A 22211-nucleotide genomic window follows, 5' to 3' on the forward strand; every position below is an offset into this window, starting at 1 on the left:
AAGCTCTTTTGGGTGGTGCACAGCAATAAGCCAAGGAACAATGGATACAGACATGAACATAGAAGGTTTCATCTTAACATAAGGAGAGGAAAAACTTCTTTACAATGATGGTGACAGAGCACTGGAACAGGCTGCCCAGGGTGGCTGGGGAGTCTCCTTCTCTGGAGACTTTCCAAACCCACCTAGATGCATTCCTGTGCAGACTACCCTAAGTGATCCTGCTTTGGTTTTGGCAGGGGGGTTGGACTTGATGATCTCTGCCAGTCCCTTCCAACCTCTAATGTAATATGGTACTGTGATACCCCATATCAAACCCAGAAACATGGGGTCTCAGCAGCGTGGAGCAGAGGGGAAGAATCTCCTCAACCCGCTGCTCATGCTGCTGGGGATGCAGCACAGGCTATGGTTGGTGCTCTGGGCTCATTAGGTCTTGGAACCACATAGTCCAGAGCAGAGTCAAGACTTTTTGTAAGGGACTGTGGTGATAGGACAAGGGAAAATGGTTTTAAACTAGGCAAGGGTAGGTTTATAATGGACATTAGGAAGAAGTTCTTTACTGTGAGGGTGATGAGACCCTGAATGTGTTGCCTAGAGAAGCTATGGATGATTCATCCCTGGAAGGGTTTTAAGACCAGGCTGGATGAGGCTTTGAGCAACCAGGCCTAGTCAGAGGTGTCCCTGCCCATGGCATGGGGGTTGAAACTAAATGATCTTTAAGGTTCCTTCCAACTCAAGCCATTCTATAATTTGATGTAACCTCTGTAAATTCAATGCAATCTGTTAACTTTGGAGAGTAATAACCATAAGCAACAAATATCAGCCTTAGATCAGGTCTCAGTCACTGTCCCTCTGGCTTGGTGACATAGAAAGAACATCTTAGTTATAGAGGGAGCCCAGAGTAACATGCTTGTGAGATGGAAAGCACAGCTCATTGCCTATATTTAGGTAGGATGAATCCAGGCCCTTCTGGAATGTTTACAGTGCCTTTTATTCGTAGCTCCAACCGGAAGATAGCAATTACACATATCCCAGATGGAGAAAGATGTTTAAAAGGAGGCTTGGTTATACCAGGAACCCTGTTGCTTGCTTCTTTTTTGCTGTTGTTGTTGTTTGTTTGGCTGTTTGCTCATCTCTCCTACAGAAGGAGCAGGAAATCTTTAGTTACTGGCTTGCCCTCCTCCGCTGTTTCCAAGAAACTGCACCTCTTTGATCTTTTTTAGTCTTGCAAAACCTGGGCCTGCCCTCCCTCCGAGGAAGCAAGTGGCAAATTCACAGGGTCAGATCCTTATCTGGGTGCAAACTGGCACAACCTCTGCACATCAAAGAAATTCCCCTGATTACAGACCCCATGGGAGGTGGGACTCCATGTCTCTGACCTTGGACAGTAAATTACTTAATTAAAAGGAGTTATTACATAATCTTTAATCTAATGTTTATTTCTCCAGGCTGATCTGTTTACACTGCTTGTTGCTGCTCTGCCTCATGCCAGAGGCTGCAGCAAGGCAGTTCTGTAATCTGGTGGGTTTATGGTTACATTTGAAATGATTCTGTGATTCAATGATTCTGTGATTCAATGATTCTATGATTCTGTGATGAGATTATTCTATAATTCTATGATTCTGTGATGATTCTGTGATTTCAATGCCCATGCTACAGCTGTCTTGGCAGTGTTTGCTCACAAGAAAAAGAAACACACCTCAATTTAATGCTTAGATGGGGAGAGGGAATCCAAAACAACCACTGCAAAACATCAAGGTTGAAATCTCTGGAGCACAGGCTTCTTCACTCCCCTCTCCTTCCCAAGGAGGACTTTTCACCTTGAATCTTGATGATCTTTGAGGTCTCTTCCGACCTTGGTGAGTCTGTGTGTGTGAATATAGGCTTCAAAACAAAGCCCATGGTATCCTCCAGAGCCAGGTTATTCAGGTGATCCTTGCTGTCTAAGAAAGCCTGGACTTATGCTACAACTTTTACCTCAGCTGGAGCTGAGCAGTCCATTTCCATCACACCATCCTGAAGCTCTTTGAATGTCATCCACTATTGGTTTGTGAAGAAGAGTCTGGCAAACATATCCTTCCTACTGCACATAGATAACAACCCAGAGAGGCACACTGCCCTAGGAAACAGCCCCAAACCCAAAACTGACCATGCTGTACTGTTCACTTAGGGCTAAGAGAGAACATTCCCACCCCTGAGTTTGGAGAGGTCATGCTATGAGGTCCTTAGCAAGAATTCTGGTGTCTCCGTTTCTCAGGCTACTACATTTCTGACCTCTGCAGGAGCAATGATTTGCAAAGGACTCCCTCCTGTGACACTGACCTTTGTTGCCCAGGGTCAGGACCAAGTCCTCCAGAGAATCTCCTCCACAGCTCAGCTCTCTACTTGCAATTCACTGTTCCAGGAGAAGCCCCACAGCTCTCTGTGCCCTTTTTCACCTCCAAAGAGGGGAATGACAGGAAGATGGGCCCCTTAGCACATGCCATTTCAACTTTCATCTTCCCCCCCCCCCCCCCAAACCACGTTTAGAATGTTAAATCCCAACTTCCCCCATGAAGGCATCTCTCCAACTTCCTTATTAGACATTGGAGGAGAAATATTTGGTTCTCTTTCCCCTGTATGGACCACTCCTGGTCAGTTCCTTAGAAATAACAGGTTATTGACAGATGCTTTTAGCTCTATTAGAGAAGAGCCACTTCCAAATGCAGTTTGAGATGTACTTCTGCCAGGGATGGGTTCTCAAATGCTGAAGCTATTCTTTCAGGAAGGTCATGCTGTCATAACAAACATTCCACCAAAATAGAAACAATACCCTGGGAATGTGAACGTCAGAGTGGAAAGTCAGCTTCCTGGCAGATATTTCTAAAGTGCTTTGAAGATGTGAAGAGTGACACTGCTGCTAAGAAGCATTTATTCCCCCTCTTGTTAATTATTATTTCTTTTCTTGGTACTATGCTGTTGATAAGCTCAATTTTTCTGTCAGTGTGTAACCTGACAGAGTCAGCTTCTTCTCCACACTTGGGGATTTAAAGCAAACCAACAAACCACCACCCCTACCAGAGAGGGGGGAAAAAAAACCAACCAAAAAACCCTCTGTGATATCTCTGCTATCAGCAGAAATATAAACAGCTTGGATTTATGTATAGATTTTTCCATGGCTCTCACCACTGTGGTATCTGAACAGCTTCACAAACATTTCACAGCTACAATCGTTTGGGGAAACAGTAAAGCATTGTTGTTGCTTGGTTTTTGCCCCGAGGGAACTGAAGCACAGAGTTAATTAAGCACCACAAATTGAAGCAGGAGATTAGGTACTGAATGCTGATGTCTTGAATCCCAGTTTAATGTTTCATCTATAAGATGACGCCTGTTAGTTAAAATAGTAATAATAAATAAGGTAAGGGCTTTATGTAGAAGCCACTTAGTGTAGTGGTTTGGCCTGAGTTGTACAACCCAGATAAGATTATCTCCAAGGTCCCAGTTAGCCCCAAAGCCTTGGAAATGATTAACTTTCTCCAGTTCCTTTGTACTTGGGACTAAGCCATTTTGTCTACATCTAATCCCCCCAAAGAAGGCTGTTGTGGGTTGGGAGTGGGTGTCTGTGTCTATCCTATATCTCAGCTGCATCATGTTCCCACCAGAGATCCTACAAATGCTCATCTGAGAGCTCACAATGAGGAGGGGAGGGGAGGAGGGTAGAGAGAGAGAATCAGAGAGGGAGACACTAGAAATGATCTGGCAGCAAGAAAAATGCAAGTTTGACTTTACAGGCTTCTCAAGCACCAAAGGCAGCTGAGAGACACAGTTTCATAGGGAACTTGGGCTTTATCATTTCTAGGGTTTGCAGAGCTCCTCAGATTTCAAAGGGGGGGGGAAAAGTTGAGATGCACCTTTTACACTGCAAAGCATTTCTCCCCCACAGATGGGATTATCATCCTAGTCATTTTTAGCACCAGTGGAGCGTGATAGCAGAATCTGGCTGTAGATGAGACACCCTCTGATGTTCAAGTCAAGACTCAGTCCAATTAGTCATTCAGAAGGCAGATACGGTGCTGGTTTATGTTCTTCACCTCTGATATCACTTCCAGCTACTTTGAGACAGCTCTCCTGCAGCCAGAGCTTTGCCTCCCTTGGGTCACATCCAGCTGTCTGTTGGACTTTCTATTAGGATGGGGGGCAGTCATACCCTGGTTGTGGAGTCTCCTTCTCTAGAGACTTTCAAGACCTGTCTGGATGTGTTCCTGTGTGACCTGCACTAGATTCTATGATCCTGTTCTGCCAGGGGGGTTGGATTCAATGATCTCCAGAAGTCCCTTCCAGCCCTTAACATCCTGTGATCCTGTGATCTGCTTGGGATCATGAGAAGTCCTGTGCTGCTGAGGGGGTGGAAGGGTGACTTCTCCCTGTGTCCTAACACAACTTACTGGGATGAGCAAAGTTCAAAGAGTAGCCCTGGTGCAGAAAAACATTACCAGACCCTTGATGTGACTTGAGTTGTGTGTTTCAAGGTGAACCAAGTCAAGCTTTATGTTGATGCAGCAGTTCCTGTGGTGATCAAAGTTTATTGCTCCAAAGCTCAACTGTAAGGGAGACATCCATATCACACACACTGCAGAGGGGATGGGAATGATAAATTGCCTTGGATCCCTTGATATATGCTTCAGGCCAAACCTCCACATTATTTTTTTCCCCCTTGTGTCCTTTTGCTAGAAAAAGGGTGGTAATAAATTAACCTGTCAAGAGACCTAGAATGAGCTTTGCCAGCTCCATTTAGGTAATGAGGGTTTCTATGAGGAACAGATTGGGAAGCAGCTTTCTTGCCCCATATTCTCCTTGTTAGCTGTCAGTTTACAGGGTGGTAATCATCAGAAGCACTCTTATTTTCAGCTCTTCTTCACTCTCTGCAAAAGAGTGGGCTGCCTCTAAGTTGGTGCCTTCTAACAAGCTGCTCCCAGCTGTTTCACAGAGTATGGACAGGATGGCTGTGGATGGCTTGGGATGGTGTTTTGTTTTGTTGTTGTTGGGTGGTTTGGGGTTTTTTTGCCTGTTTGTTTTTCTGAGACTTTCAAGAAGATTTCAGGTTTAGGGGGGCTAAAAGGAGATACCAATTTTGTTTTAATCCTACCTAGCAGGAAGACACTTTTCTTGGCCTGTAAGTCAGGACATGGTAGGAGGCTCTTAACCACTGGAGCAACCCACACAAAGTGTTTATTTCCACACCTTGGAAATGGTTATAGTTGAACTTTGCCCAGAGATGCAATTAAGAAATTATCAAGCTGCCAGCCTGCCCATAAGAGCTTTCTTTGTGATCTGCCCCCAGGACTGTGGTTCATTGTAGTCATAAGAGGATGAGATTTTTTCTGATGCACGTGAAGAAACAGTAGATCAAGTCCTGAGGAGGAGAGAAAAGCATGAGACAAAAGTTCTATGACTCCAGTTCATTGCACTTGCGGAATTGCCCAGATGCCATTACCTGCACATGGAATCATAGAATCATAGAATGGTCCAGGCCAGAAGGGACCTCCAAAGGTCATTCAGTCCAACCTCCCTGCAGTCAGCAGGGACATCCTCAGCTAGATCAGGTTGCCCAGGGCACTCTCAAGCTTCACCTTGAATATGTCCAGGGACTGGGTCTCAACCACCTCATCCAGGCTTCCACTACCCTCCATAGTAAAAAACCTGTTCCTAATATCCAATCTAAATCTTACCTTCTCTAATTTGAAGCCATTGCCCCTCATCCTGTCCTTTGCAAGCCTTTGCAAACAGTCTCTCTCCAGCCTTCTTGTAGCCCACTTCAGGTACTGGAAAATTGCTATTAGGTCTCCCTGGAGCCTCCTCTTCTCCAGGCTGAACACCCCCAGCTCCCTCAGCCTGGCCTCGCAGCAGCGGTGCTCCAACCCCCTGATCATTTTTGTGGCCGTCTTCTGGACCTGCTCCATCAGGTCCATCTCCCTCTTATACCGAGGGCTCCAGACCTGTACACAGTACTCCAGGTGAGGACTCAGCTGAGCAAAGTGGCAGAATCACTTTTCTCCATCTGCTGGCAGCACTGCTTCAGATGCAACCCAGGCTGCCCTTGGCCTTCTGTGCTGCAAGCTCACACTGCCTGCTCTTATCCACCAGCACGCCCAAGTCCTTTTCCAATACCTTTCCAGCTTCTTATCCCCTAGTCTGTATTGATAGTGAGGATTGTTCCAGCTGAGGTGCAGAATCCTGCACGCAATCTTGTTCTACCTCATGAGGTTCAACTGGGCCAAGCTCTCCAGTTTGTCCAGGTCCCTCTGGATGACATCCCATCCCCCTGGTGCATCAACACCACCACACAGCTTGGTGCTGCTAGTAGATAAGTATTTGCTGGAGAAGAAATCCCTTCTTTAAGTGACCCATGCTGACCACTGCCAGAAGCAAGAAAATGCAATAAAGGGGCTGTCAGGTATCATTTAAAATTGGATTTTTATTAACTAAAAGAAATTGCCACAATCCTGGATTGGATCTATCCAGTTCCCCACTGAATTAATCTTGTTTTCTTCCTTATAGAATCATAGAATGGTTTTGGTTGGAAAGGACTTCTAAGATCATCAGGTCCAACCATCAACACCACACCACCATGGCCATTAAACCACGTGCCACAGTGCCATGTCTACAACTGCTTTGAAACCCCTTCAGGGATGGTGACTCCACCACCTCCCTGGCCAGCCTATTCCAATGCCTGATCACCCTTTCAGTAAAGAAATTTTTCCTTATATGCAATCTGAGCTTCCCCTGGCACAATTTGAGATCATTTCCTCTCATTCTATCACTTGTTACTAGGGAGAAGAGGCCAGCATCCACCTGGCTACAACCTCCTTTCAGGATGTAGAGAGCAACAAGGTCTCCCCTCAGCCTCCTTTATTCCATACTGCACTACTCCTCTACTCTGCCCTAGTGAGACCACACCTGCAATACCGTGTCCAGTTCTGGGCTCCCCAGTTCAAGAGAGACAGAGACCTGCTGGAAAGAGTCCAATGGAAAGCCAGGAGGATGCTCAGGGGACTTGAGCATCTGCCCTGTGAAGAGAGACTGAGAGCCCAGGGGCTGTTTAGTCTGGAGAAGAAAAGGCTGAGAGGGGATCTGATCAATGTGTATCAATCTCTGAGGGGTGGGTGTCAAGAGGAGATAAGACAAGAAACAACAGGTTCAAGCTTGAACATAGAAGGTTTCAGCTCAACATGAAGAGAAACTTCTTTACAGCGGGGGTGACAGAGCCCTGGAGCAGGCTGCCCAGAGGTGTTGTGGAGTCTCCTTCTCTGGAGACTTTCCAAACCCACCTGGATGCCTTCCTGTGCAGACTACCCTGTGTGATCCTGCTTTGGCAGGGGTTGAACTCCATGATCCCTGGAGGTCCCATCCAACCTCTAATGTACTGTGGTGCTGTGGTACCCCATATCAAACCCAGAAACATTGAAAACTACAGAGATGCACTTTTTACAGTGCCTTCAGAAGCCAAATAAATTCCCTGTAAAACTCACAGGGTGGTTGTTGTTGGTTTTTTCCCCCAAGCTGGATAACTGAATCCAATCTTGGGTTAATTTCAGATTTGAAGGCTATAGATATATTAAAAACAATTATGGGCTTCTCAGCATCTTGCCTTCCAGCCCTTGGTTCTGATATAATCTACTTCAATATTCTCCTTAATTCTCCTGTACCCTTCTGTTGCTAGGGTCTCCTGCAGATGACTTTTATGAGTCACCTTATGGCATGAATAATTCCAATGCATGTTTCGTCTTACACTGCATGAAGATGACTAGAAATGGACACTCTGGGGGGATACTTCCCAGACTGACAAGTAAAGGGGAGAGTAAGTTCAGTGAGAAAAATATAGCTCAGTGTGTGTTCTTCATCAGTGTTTTGTGTATCACTGTACAAAGGCAGGGCTTGAAATTGTGTCCTCGTTGTCCATGAGGAATAAAGATGATTTTACAGGCAGGAATTCATTTTCCTCCAACACAGAAGAGAAAGATTGAAGCCAGCAGAAGATTTCAAAGGTAGATAAATTCATAAAACCAGAGAATCAGAGAATAATAGAATGGTCTGTATTGGAAGGGATCTCCAAAGGTCATCCAGTCCAACCCTCTCTGCAGCAAGCAGGGACATCCTCAACTAGATCAGGTTGCCCAGAGCCCTGTCCAGCCTCACCTTGAATAGCTCCAGGGATGGGGCCCCAACCATCTCCCTGTACAACCTGTTCCAGTGTTCCACCATCCTCAAGGTGCAGAACTTGTTCCTAACATCCAATCTAAATCTGCTCTTCCCTATTTTGAAGCCATTGGCCCTTGTCTTGTCACTGCAGGCCTTTGTAAACGTTCTCTCCATCCTCCTTGTAGTCCCACTGCAGGTCTCTGTAAACATTCTCTCTCCGTCCTTCTTGTAGTCCCCCTTCAGGTACAGGAAGGTCATTATTAGGTCTCCCTGGAGCCTTCTCTTCTCCAGGCTGAACATTTAAGATCACCAAATCCAGCTGTCAACCTAGCACTGTCAAGCCACCACTGAACCATATCTCTAAGCGCCACGTCTACACAACTTTTGAATACCTCCAGAGATGGTGATTCCACCACTTCCCAGGGGGGCCTTTTCCAGGACTCAATCACTGAAAAGGCCTAACACCTCTGCATCAACAGAAGACCTGGAAAGGCCTTCCATGGCACCTAAGAAGACTTGAAGATTGTGTTCATCTGAACGTTGGCACAAAGATCTCATGTTAGCAATCAGAACAGTGGAATTATGTAGACCTTATCATTATTTTCCTTTTCCATCCAATGGGAATTTATTTACATTCTACCATTTTCTGTTCAAGATGTGTGGAATGTTTTCTAGGCACAGCCTAAAATTGCCGCAAAAATAATTAAGATGCTGAGTTGCCTGAACATGACCAGAGAAGGGCAACAAAGCTGGTGAGGGGTTTGGAGCACAGCCCTGTGAGGAGAGGCTGAGGGGGCTGGGGTTGCTTAGCCTGGAGAAGAAGAGGCTCAGGGGAGACCTTACTGATCTCTACAACTACCTGAAATGAGGTTGTAGCCAGATGGGTTGTAGCCAGTTGGTCTCTTCTCCCAGGCAACCAGCACCAGAACAAGAGGACACAGTCTCAAGCTGTGCCAGGAGAGGTTTAGGCTGGATGTTAGGAAGAAATTCTTCATAGAAAGAGAGATTGGCCATGGGAATGTGCTGCCCAGGGAGGTGGTGGAGTCACCATCACTGGAAGTGTTTAAAATAAGACTGGATGAGGCACTTAGTGCCATGGTTTAGTTGATGAGATGGTGCTGTGTGATAGGTTGGACTTGATCTTGAAAGTCTTTTCCAAGCTGGTTGGTTCTGTATTCTGTATAACAGAACACCAGACAAGCTAAGGCAGATTTACATCTCTGTTACATAGGAGCAAAGTCTCAGACCCAGTAAAGCAGTGTGACCAGAAGCCCTAAGATGTGGGACAGTACAAGAAGGAGTTTGGTGCCAATTTCCCAAGTTTTGATCCCATGCCTCGCTGCCTGCAGCTCTGCAGCACATGTGTGGTGCTCTGCGCATAATTAATGCCACTTCTACACTAAACTAAAAGCAGGAGTGGCCGAGCAATGAGGATTCAGCCAGGAAATGCCTATCTATTGACCTCCCAATCCACTCGCATGTCAAACCTAGAGCAGACAGCGCAACTAATTCTGCTTCAGCCCCTCTTGCTCTGTGTCATCGCTGGTCATTGTCCTTTGGCTGGGAGTTAATATTCATCTGTGCTGCCCGGGAGACTGCTGCTTGTTTATGTATTGAAATATCCTCCCTTTTATCCCTTCTGGTGGCTTCATGTCTCATTCCTTCTTGGCTTCTCTGCATTTCTGATTCAAACTTTCTCTATCTGGGGCCTTTCAAATACGAAACAGCTCTGACCAAGGCGGCTGCCACCTCATCAGCTTTCATTTCTATAGACGATGAGTCAAATGCTTCAGATGATGGCTTTGGTGGGGTTTCATGCTCTACCCCAGCATTTGGATCACTGCTGGGGGATTTGAAATTCTCAACATATTGATCCCATTAGAAGTTCATCTGTGACTGATGCCACCTCTGGAAATGGTTCTCCTAACCACTCATGCCTCTGACTTCTGTTAGCATGCCCTGAACTTACCCTGAGCGAACGGCTGGGATTGGCATCACACCCTCCAGTCCTTGTGTGGGAACAGGCTACTGTCTGTCCTCTGGGATCTCCCCCAGCCCCACCCTTTCTCCTTTTATATCCTACAGTCATCTCTAGAGTTGCCAAAGGATCATATTTTTTCTGTGGTTCGGGAATGTTAGTGACAGCTCCCCAGAAATACTCACCATGGGCTGTGTGAAAGTTGCCTTTGGGAAAAACCCTCCTCCTACCACTGACTCTGCAGACCCTCACACACAGCAAAAGCTTCAAGGCAAGTGAAGCCCCCATGTTTACACCTAGATAGCTCTTAGGGCAAGAGTACTCCGTACTCAAGGCAAAAATACTACTTACTGCAGACAACACAAAATTAAATGGAAGTCTTGACCTGCTTGGGGGTAGGAAGACTCTTCAGAGGCTCACAGGATGTTAGGGGCTGGAAGGGACCTCTAGAGATCATCAAGTCCAACTCCCTGCCAGAGCAGGACTATAGAATCTATCACAGGTCACACAGGAATGCATCCAGATGGGTCTTGAGAGTCTCCAGAGAAGGAGACTCCACAACCTCTCCAGGGAGCCTGTTCCAGAGCTCTGTAACCCTCACAGTGAAGAAGTTCCTCCTAATGTTGAGGTGGAACCTCCTGTGCTGATTAGGTTGGACCAGTGGGTAGTTGCATGGGGTTTAATAAGGCTAAGTACTGGGTCTTGGACTTGGGTCACAACAACCCCATACAATGCTACAGGCTTGAGGCTGAGTGGCTGTCAAACTGCCTGGCAGAAAAGGACCTGAAAGGAGGTTGTAGTGAGGACAGTGTTGGCCTCTTTGCTCAAGTAACTAATGACAGGACAAGAGGAAATGACTTTAAGCTGTACCAGAGGGAGTTTAGACTAGATAGTAGAGAGAATTTCTTTACTGAATGATTGGTCAGGCATTAGAACAGGCTGCCCAGGAAGGTGATGGAGTCACTGTCCCTGGAGGTGCTCATACAACTTGTAGATGTGGCACTTCAGGACATGGTTTAGCGGTCAGAGGTGTTGGGTAGAAGGTTGGACTCAATGATCATAGAATCAGAGAATCGTAGAATGGTCCAGGCCAGCAGGGACCTCCAAAGGTCATCCAGTCCAACCTCGCTGCACTCAGCAGGGACATCCTCAACTAGGTCAGGTTGCCCAGGGCACTGCCAAGCCTCACCTTGAATATGTCCAAGGAAGGGGCCTCAACCACCTCCCTGGGCAACCTGTTCCAGTATTTCACCACCCTGATGATGAAGAACTTCTTCCTGATATCCAACCTAAATCTGCCCTTCTCTAGTTTGAAGCTATTGCTCCTTGTCCTGTCACCTCAGGCCCTTGTAAACAGCCTCTCTCCATCCTTCCTGTAGGCCCCCTTCAGGCAGTGGAAGGCTGCTATTAGGTCCCCCCAGCACCTACTCTTCTCCAGGCTGAACAACCCCAGCTCCCTTGGCCTGTCCTTGGAGCAGACCTTAGAGTTCTTTTCCAATCTTAATGATTCTGTGATTCTATGATTAAGAATCTGAATGGGAGAGGTGGCAATGATGGGGCTCATTCAACCAAGTCCTTCACAAAGCACGTCTGGTTACTCGGACAGCTCCCTAAGGGCTGGTGGCACTCACATACAGACTGCTGGCAACATCACCAGTTGCTTTACCAAGAGGTGCAAGGTGGTACTACAGTAGCCTTCTCTGCACACTGAGTAAACATTTGGTAGAGTTTTCCCCCTCCCAAAGAACATTCCATGAATGCTGACCAAAAGAGGGAAGACATCTCCTCCCCTGTACAGCGGAAGAGCTGAACAGGTCTAATGTGGTGTAAGGGTACCCAAATCGTATGGAAATCCACAGGATCTGTGAAGTTGTCTACTTCTGAGGACTTCAGACTCTGCTTTCAAAATGTTCTGTTGACTGTTCTAGATTATGGCTTTTTTTCTCTCCCTTGCTATGTGAGGAAAGCCTCAGGTGTGCAGGGTGCAGGTGCCTCTCCCTAAAGAGTGTATATGCAGAGAAGAGATCTTTAAGAGCAGAGGAATTAAAACCTTCCTCCAACAGCCAGGATGAAAGAGGGGAACATGCCTTAAGCACGTCTAGGCAAGACATGCCCCTCCTTTTGCTTCAGCACCAACTTTTGTATTTTTGCTTCTAGATTTGATGTCTCAATATTTCTCTTCAAGAGAACACTTCCCATCTCAAGCTCCCATAGTAGGGAGATTGTCATCTTGTGTCCTAGGAAAGAGCAATTGGAGCTTTGGATTCATGCAAGAGGTCAAGTCTCAAGTGGAGCAAGAATGAGATAAGAGGTCACCTGCATGAAGAAGGCCCTATGGAAACATGCACATTGTCACCTCTTGTGCAGGATATATTTAGCTTAGGCTCAGAACTTCTCCTTGGGATCAGGTAGCAGAAGGGACCAACTAAAGGTTCCCCCTTAGGGCTTTAGCATAAAGACTAAGCAAATTGTTGGCTGCAGAAGTTATTAACACATTGGTGCCAGCTAGCATAAATGTAGCATCCTGTGGTCTAGACAGTGGTTGAGTAGCAGTTCTGTCTGCCATGTCCACCACAAGAGTGACAGACAGACAGTTACTAATGTATTTAGCCCGGATCTGGCACAGCATCTTAGGCAAGATCACAGACTACTCTGTGTCAGAGCTGGGAACAAAATTTGACTCTTTGTGCTTCAACCACAGGAATCACAGAATGTTAGAGGTTGGATGGGACCTCCAGAGATCATGGACTCCAACCCCCCTTCCAAAGCAGCATCACTTAGAGTAGTCTGCACAGGAATGCATCCAGGTGGGTTTTGAAGGTCTCCAGAGAAAGGAGACTCCACAACCTCTCTGGGCAGCCTGTTCCAGTGCTCTGTCACCCTCACGGTACAGAAGTCTCTCCTCACGTTGAGGTGAAAGTTTGTATCCAAGTTTGTATCCATTGTTCCTTGGCTTATTACTGTGCATCACCAAAAGAGCTTGGCCCCCTCCACTTGAAACCCACTCCTCAGATATTTACAGATATTGACCACATCCCCTCTCAGTCTTCTCCAGACTAAACAGCCCCAGGTGTCTCAGTCTCTCTCTTCATAGGGGAGATGCTCAAGTCCCCTGATCATCTTTGTGGCAGATCCCTGTCTCCCTTGAACCGGGGAGCCTAAACCTGGACACAATACTCCAGGTGTGGTCTCACCAGGGCAGAGTATAGGGGGAGAAAAACCTCCCTAGACCTGCTGGACACACTTTTCTTGGTGCACCCAGGGATCCCATTTGCCCTCTTGGCTACAAGGGCACATTGCTGTCCCACGGAGAACATTTGTTGTGTTATCTGCTCCCCCTTTTCATGAGCTCTGCTTTATTCTCATACCAAATTTGCTCCTGATTTAATGGGAAAAAAATTATGTTCCCCTCCAAATGCACACAAACAAAAAGCAGATTCATGGTCCTTAAAGCCTTTCCTTTTCTAAGCCCCTGCAAAATATGACCTCTGGGTGTTCATTAATTACCAAGATTGTGGAGATGGGAATTTTAAGTACAGCAATAAATCTGTTCAGTGAAACCATGGTACTAGGGATTTCATCCAAGCAGAGTTTCATGCCATTAGATTACAGCACAAGTTTTTCTGAGGCATGAGGAACAACTTCATACATCAGGGGCTTCAGAGATAATGCTGTGAACGTATTGGTCCCTCACACAATGTGTCTCCACTGTCTGCAGAAGACATAAGTGTTCCAAGAATGCTGCAGGCTAGGCACCAAAGGGCAGTGGGATGGCTGGGGAATTGTTGCTGGCTAGGGACCAACAGATCCCCCAAATTAATCAGGGCTGGCCATGGGAAAGAAGCTCAAGGAAAGCCTGAAAGATCTGGTCACCAAAATGAACATAAAATCATAGAATCACAGAATCATTTTGATTGGAAGTGACCTTCAAGATCTTCAGGTCCAAGTGTTAAATCTAACACTGCCAGAACACCACTAAATCATGTCCCTCAGCACCACAACTAAGGTCTTTTAGATCCTTCCAGAGATGGTGACTCCACCACTGCCCTGAGCAGCCTGTTCCAGGTCTTGACAACCCTCTTGGGTAAGATATTTTTCCTAATGTCCAACTGTGAGAGTTTAGGCTGTGCCTTTAAGAAAGATAGCTGCAAATTCTCTAGCTGAATAGCTGAGTGTGAAAAGGAAAACAAGAGAGATAATTCTAAATGAATTTCATTGGTCAGATGAGTGGGATGTAGTTTCTCGATCTTACATTCTGCTCTCATTCCGTTCCCTCTGTCTCTTTCTGCTGGCACGCATGCTGCTGTCCTGGACAGAGAGAGACTGCTTATCATCCTCAGCCTTGAGATAAACAATACTGACTTACTAACAATGCTTCTGAGAATCCCTCTAACATTTTCTCCCTTTCTCTGTTCTTCTAATTAACCAGAGGGGAAAAGGGGGGGAGAGGCTGGGGGAATGTGAGGTGGAATCCTCCTGCCCAAGGTGGATTTCTATGCTGTTTCTTTTACTTTGGTAAATACTTGTATAATGTTGTAAATACTGTATATTTTGGTACATATTCATTGCATTCCATTATTGCTTGTAAAATGCAGCTTCATTTGCTTCTCCAGCTGGCTTCAGACGAGCTTTATGTGATGTGGGTGGGTTGAACCTAAACCTCCCATGGAAAAACTTAAGGCCATTTCCTCTTGTCCTGTTGCCTGCCACTTGGTATAAAATAGCAACACCCACCTCTCTATAACCTCTTTTCAGGTAGTTGTAGAGCCAGAAGTTCTCCCCTCAGCTTCCTTTTCTCCAGCCTAAACAATCCCAGTTCCCTCAGACTCTCCTTGTGTTCTGGACCCTTCACCAGCTTTGCTGCCCTTCTCTGGACACGCTCTAGTCTTGCTTAGGATTTAATCTTTATGTGCTGAGCTCTCACAGAGAGTACTTTGGGACTTTCTGTGCTGTTCACTTCCTCAAACCTTTAGGTTTTGTGCCCTTATAAAGAGCCACAGACTTTGATACTTGGTGTTTAATCTAAACACCTTTTGCCAGCCCTATAAATAGCAACACAACCTTTTGTCACTGGAACCACATTCACTGTTGCATTTGCTACCCCTTCCTGAGGAACAACCATGATGACAACCTTTTTTTATGACTTCCCACCAGGACCTTTCTCCAAGAGTTTAACTGCAAAGATCCACCAAAAGTGGGGGGACAGCTGATAACCCTCCTATCCCCAGAGCCCTTCACATCTTTGCAGAAATAGAGACCCTGAGCACAAAATGCACACACTGTTCCTTCGTGCCCTTGCAGGCTCCTGTCTTGGAGACTCCCAGCTTACAATCTCACTTGCCCAAGCCTGTTAGCTGTGGCAACTCAGAGCACCCTTTGCCTTCTCTTGGGAGCAAACCTCCTCCCAAGTGCTGTTACCAATGTCCTCCCTGCTCCCCATTCTTGCTCTGGGAGCTCAGAGCACCTTTTCCTTTCTCTTCGGTGCAAACCTCCTCCCAAGTGCTGTTCCCAACGCTCTCACTGCTCCCCATTCTTGCTCTGGGAGCTCAGAGCACCTTTTCCTTTCTCTTCAGTGCAAACCTCTTCCCAAGTGCTGTTCCCAATGCTCTCCCTGCTCCCCATTCTTGCTCTCCAACTTGGCATTTCCCATCTGTGCTATTTCAGCCACTTTGCCCTGTGTCTTTCTAGACGGGTGGGGCTAAGCTATAAAAGGGATCTGACATCTTCCCTTGTCTCTTGGCACAGAGCCTTGGGCTATACACAGCTCAGCTAAATCATTCCAAGCATTCCTTCCTCTCCAGGGAAAAACGTAATTCATTACAAAGGTTTGGATGGGTTTCTTTTCACCATGCCCTCCTGAGACAGAAAATTCTCTGCTTTGCAGCTGCCTTGACACAGAGGTCTTGGGATGAGCTTATCTCAAGCATCTTGTGTGCAGAAAGATTCCATGGCAGCATCAAATAATAAACAGATCTCGAAAGAGTATTCAATGTGGGAGCAGCCAAGAAAATAGTTTGTGTTCCTAGAGAGACATTTCGACTCTGATCTTCCCCCTGCTGCCCTTACCCAGCTAGAAACCATGTCCAGGTCATGGAGATGGAACCAAGTCCTCAGCATTTTATGAAGCCTGTTGCAGTTGCTGCTCCATAGGTATCAATCCAGTTGTCTTTTCCACCACTGATCCTGATGAACCCATGGTTAATGATGTTATGGAGTTTCATTCTCTCTCACACACAGGCCTATCATATTAAAGCCATCTTCTGTTGCATGCAGAAGGAAAAGCCATAGGAAGGTGGTTGAGGCCCCTTCCTTGGAGATATTCAAGGTGAGGCTCCACAAAGCCCTAGGCAACCTGATCTAGTTGGCGATGTCCCTGCTAAGTGTGGGGAGGTAGGACCAGATGACCTTTGGAGGTCCCTTCCAGCCTGGACCATTCTGTGATTCCATGATTTTATGATTCTATGATTTTCAGCCATGTTTTAATCACATTTTTTTCAGCCACATAGAAACACAGAATTAATGAGGTTGGAAAAGACCTCTAAGATCATCAAATCAAACCATCAACCCAACAGCACTGTGCCCTGAAGTACAGTACTATGTCTATATGTTTTTCAACACTCCCAGGGATGGTGATTCCACCACTGCCCTGGGCAGCCTGTTACAATGCCTAACCACTCTTTTAGTAAAGTTTTTTTTTCCTAATAACCAACTTAAACCTCCCCTGGCACAACTTGAAGCTATTTCCTCTCATCCTATTGCTAATTACTTGGAAGAAGAAACCAACACCCACCTCACTCCAACTTCCTTTCAGGTAGTCCTAGAGAGAAATAAGGTTTCCCCTCATACATTCATAGAATGGTTTGGGTTGGAAGGGACCTTAAAGAGCATCTAGTTCAAACTCCACTGCCATAGGCAGGGACACCTTCCACTAGATGAGGTTGTTCAAGGCCTCATCCAACCTGGCCATGAACACCTCCAGGAAGGGGTCATCCACAATCTCCCTGGGCAACCTGTTCCAGTGTCTCACCACCCTCACTGCAAAAAAATTCTTTCTAATATTCTATTATCTAACATATTCTACAGAAACTTGAGTATCAAGACCAAACTCACACAAACATTATCATGCCAACAGGTCAACAGGTTGCTGTTGAAAGTGGGTCTTAGGATCAAAAAAATAATCATGTGCCCTATCTCTAAAGCCCCTGGTAAGCATCAAAAGCCACAAGTACTTTACTAAAGGTGTTTTCCCCAAGGAGAAATCTATGGCCTTGAGGATGGGGGACAAACCACCATTACAGGAAGGATCTGAACATGCTCCAGCATGTCCAGAGAAGGGTCAAGAAGATGATTAGAGGGCTGGAGCTTCTCTCCTATGAGGACAGACTGAGAGAGTTGGGGTTGTTCCGTTTGAGAGGAGAAGGCTCCAAGGAGACCTTATTGTGGCCTTCCAGTATCTTAAGGGGGCCTGCAAGAAAGCTGGGGAGGGACTTTTTAGGATGTCAGGGAGTGATAGGACCAAGGGGAATGGAAAAAAAACAACTAGAAATTGGGAGATTCAGATTGGATGTTTGGAAAAATTTCTTCCCATGAGGGTGGTGAGAGACTGGCACAGGTTGCCCGGGGAGAGTGGTGGAAGCCTCATGCCTGGAGGTTTTTAAGGCCAGGCTGGATATGGCTGTGAGCAACCTGATGTAGTGTGAGGTGTCCCTGCTCATGGCAGGGTGCTTGAAACTGGATGATCCTTGAGGTGTCTTCCAACCCTGACAATTCTATGATTCTATGATTTCCAAAGCATGGCTCTAGGGATATATACATGTATCTTGTGCTTGTGTCTTCTCAAAGTGTTTGAATTCACCAGCTCTTTGTTGCAGCCCCAGTATGGTGTTTCACACTCTGGCAACAAGGACACACACTTCATCTTTGGGTCCACATGAAAGTATCATGGTGGTGACTATGGGTGCAAGTTTTCCCAGGCAGGGGTGAAGGACATGTAGTCACATGTAGTGAAGGGTACAAACCTACAGGGTTGATTCATTCCTCAGGAAAGCTTTTCTCTAGTCTGAATGATCAGAGTGCAAGAATGGGAAGGATTCAGAGAGATTAACGATGTGATGATATTGACAACTTTCCTGTGTCCTGCATCCAGAATCAGAGAATCAGAGAATCATAGAATGGTCTGGGTTGGAAGGGACCTCCAAAGGTCATCCAGTCCAACCCTCTCTGCAGTCAGCAGGGACATCCCCAACTAGATCAGGTTGCTCAAAGCCCTGTTGAACCTCGCTTTGAATATCTCCAAAGATAGGGCCTCAACCATCTCCCTTGGCAACCTGTTCCAGTGTTCCACCACCCTCATGGTAAAGACCTTCTTCCTAACATCCAATCTAAATCTATTCTTCTCTGGTTTGAAGCCATTGCCCCTTGTCCTGTCACTGCAGGCCTTTGTAAACAGTCTCTCTCCACCTTTCTTGTAGCCTCCTTCAGGAACTGGAAGGCTGCTATTAGGTCTCCCCAGAACCTTCTCTCTTCTAGGCCGAAAAGGCAGCCTAGAATTTTGGAAGTGTGTTGACATCCAGTTGTATTCAGCCTTCCTGACAAAAGCCCATCCAGATCTCTTACTAGTGCTCATTTCCAGCCCCAGGCTGGATGACCAACACCCAAGACAGATAAAATTTCCAGGCTTCAGCAGTTCACAACCTGACTGCTTTGCTCATCAAAAGAACTAAGAATATCCCAAATCTATCTGAGCATTTAGACAAAGGAACAACATCCTGCAGCATTTGAATCATAGAATGCATTGGGTTAGAAAGGACCTTTAAAAGTCATCTAGTTCAACACTTCTGCAGTAGCAGGGACATCCCCAACTAAATCACAGAATCACAGAATGTTAGGGGCTAGAAGGGACCTCAAATGAATATCCAGTCCAACCCCCTGCCAGAGCAGGATCACCTGGAGCAGATCTCACAGGAACACATCCAGGTGAGTGTTGAATATCTCCAGAGAGGGAGACTCCACCAGCCCCCTGGGCAGCCTGTTCCAGTGTTCTGTCACCCTTACTGTGAAAAAATTTTTCCTCATGTTCACATGGAACTTCCTATGCCTCCACCTCTGCCCATATGTTGGTGGAGTGTTGTGATTGAGTAGTAACTTACTCTAAGAATCTTCTAGCTATTAAATTCTCTCTAAGCACAGCATCTTCCTTCTTTATACTACAAGACTTCTTGTTGCAAACCACAAGTAACTAGTTACAGACCAAGTTCTTGTGTCAAGATCAGGCTGGTCAGACCCCCATGTCCAGGGATGGGGCCTTCACTGCCTCCCTGAGCAAATTGTTCCTGTGTTCCACTACTCTAATAGTAAAGGACTTATTCCTAATGTCCAAGTCTGCTCCCACTGTGGACCTCAGACCCTTCTGAGAGTTGTGTATCTCCTTCCTAGATGATTGCCCTATTTGTTTGTTCACTTTCACACCACGTTCTCCTTGTGTTCAGGCTGGTGAATGAATGTGTTATGGAATGAATGTACATCATCTTTGTGGTCTATGGAGTTGGCTTAGTGGGAATTTGGGAAGGCCAGCACAACATCATGCTTTCATGATCCTCTATATTTCAAACCTCAGCCCACTGGATAAATATATGGCTCACACTGCGGGCAGCTTCTGGAATGTGGCTGTGTGGCTGCACAAAGATATGAAGTCTTGCTCAAGGTGAAAGGGCACTGCCTTTCTCCAAAAGATCTTATAACCAGAGAAAGAACTTCTTGGAAGAGCCTTACCACTGTGTTTTGAATGTGCTGGATGGTCCCCAGAGGATGCTCTGGAGGAAATGGGGTTTTTTTCAGCACAGTTAGAAATGTGACCACACAATCTGGGCTGTGGGTGATGCCCTCTTCAGGAAAAAGGCTCTGGGATTCTCAAGGAGGAGCTCAGGCCAGGAAGGAATATTTCATATGCTTTCTGATCATCTGCTTGGGGGCTTGTAAAGCACATCCTGTTTGAAGAGTCCATTTTTAGTAAGCAAAGGACTTAAATTCCATTTGAAGTGCAGGGAATTAAACATGTGCCTCCTTGCTTTGCTCCATCTGAAATGCTGAGCACATGCTTGGTGTTTTAGTGACTCCAATAAGAAAAAACTTCTCAGGGAGGTTGCTCAAGTGGTGACTAACTGATTACAGACATACCAATCCAGATGCTTATTCCTGTGCTTTTGAGCCAAATATGACAGTCATATTTCTTGCTGCTGGCTCTACAGTTCGTTTATTAATTGACCAACTGAGATGTACGAAGCACAAGAAGACACAGTCTCAAGCTGTGCCAGGGGAGGTTTAGGCTGGATGTTAGGAAGAAATTCTTCCCAGAAAGAGAGATTGGCCATGGGAATGTGCTGCCCAGGGAGGTGGTGGAGTCACCATCCCTGGAGGTGTTTTAAAAGAGCCTGGATGAGGCACTTGGTGCCATGGTTGAGTTGATGAGATGGTGTTGGGTGATAGGTTGGACTTGATCTCTGAGGTCTTTTCCAACCTGGTCCATTCCATTCTATTCCACTCAAAGTGTGAATTACGAATTCCAAGCTTATTGTCTGAAGATAGCACCATGACAGATTTATCACCCTGATACCTGAAAAAATTGTATTACATGTTAACATTGACAGTGATAAGTAACATTCATATTCATGTTAATATTAATATCAACATTAATGTTAATATTAACATTAATGTTAATACTTTGTATCATTCCACAAACTTGTTTGCTGATGCAAAACAAGTCAGAAGCTGTTAGGACACTCACCAAGTACCTGGCTTTCCAGCCCTTCCTCCAGCAACTGTGAGCTCCAGGTAGGGTCCTGGGGGTATGGGTTGACAACCAGCTGAACATGAGCCAGCAGTGTGCCCAGGTGGCCAAGAAGGCCAATGGCATCCTGGAATGCATCAGGAATAGTGTGGCCAGCAGGAGCAGGGAGGTCATTGTGCCCCTGTACACTGCACTGGTTAGGCCACAATTTGAGTCCTGTGTCCAGTTCTGGGCCCCTCAGTTTAGGAAAGATGTTGAGATGCTGGAATGTGTCCAGGGAAGGGCAACAAAGCTGGGGAGGGGTTTGGAGCACAATCCTGTGAGGAGAGGCTGAGGGAGCTGGGGTTGCTTAGCCTGGAAAAGAGGAGGCTCAGGGGAGACCTTATTGCTGTCTACAACTACCTGAAGGGAGGTTGTAGCCATGTGGGGATTGGTCTCTTCTCCCAGGCAACCAGCACCAGAACAAGAGGATGCAGTCTCAATCTGTGCCAAGAGAGGGTTAGACTGGATGTGAGGAAGAAATTCTTCCCAGAAAGAGAGATTGGCCATTGGAATGTGCTGCCATGGGAGGTGGTGGAGTCACCATCTATGGAAGTGTTTAAAAAGAGCCTGGATGAGGCACTTAGTGCCATGGCTTAGATAATTAGATGGTGCTGGGTGATAGGTTGGACTTGATGATCTTGAAGGTCTTTTCCAACCTGGTTAATTCTGTATTCTGTAGTGCAGGATCTGCTTTTCTCAGCAGTATTTCTCTTGTCACATCATTTATCATAGAGTTATATAATCACAGAATGCTTTCACTTAGAAGGGATGTTTAAATGTCATCTAGTCCAACCTCCCTGCAGTCAGCAGGGACATCTTCAACTAGAGCAGGTTGCTCACAGCTCCAAAGAACCTGACCTGGATCATTTTCAGATAGGGCATCTACCACCTCTCTGGGCAACCTGGGCCAGTGTTTCACCACCCTCTGTAAGAAGTTCTTCTTTCTATCTAGCCTAAATCTCCCTCTTTTAGTTTAAGACCATCACCTCTTGCCCTGTTTCAACAGGCCCTGCTAAAAAGTCATAGAATCATAGAATGGTAGAGAATGGAAGGGACCTCCAGAGATCATTGAGTCCAACTCCCCAGACTAAATAAACTCATCAATGCTAGCAAACCACATAGGAACCTGACCACCTAACCAGGCTTTGGCACAAAAGCAGTTGTTAAATGGGTGAGGTGTTACAGGGCCAGGAGTGAAGCAGCAGCAAAAAAGGAGGAGGTGGCAACTTC

This window comes from Dryobates pubescens, chromosome 10 (assembly GCF_014839835.1).
Source record: "Dryobates pubescens isolate bDryPub1 chromosome 10, bDryPub1.pri, whole genome shotgun sequence".
In the NCBI taxonomy this organism is placed as follows: domain Eukaryota; kingdom Metazoa; phylum Chordata; class Aves; order Piciformes; family Picidae; genus Dryobates; species Dryobates pubescens.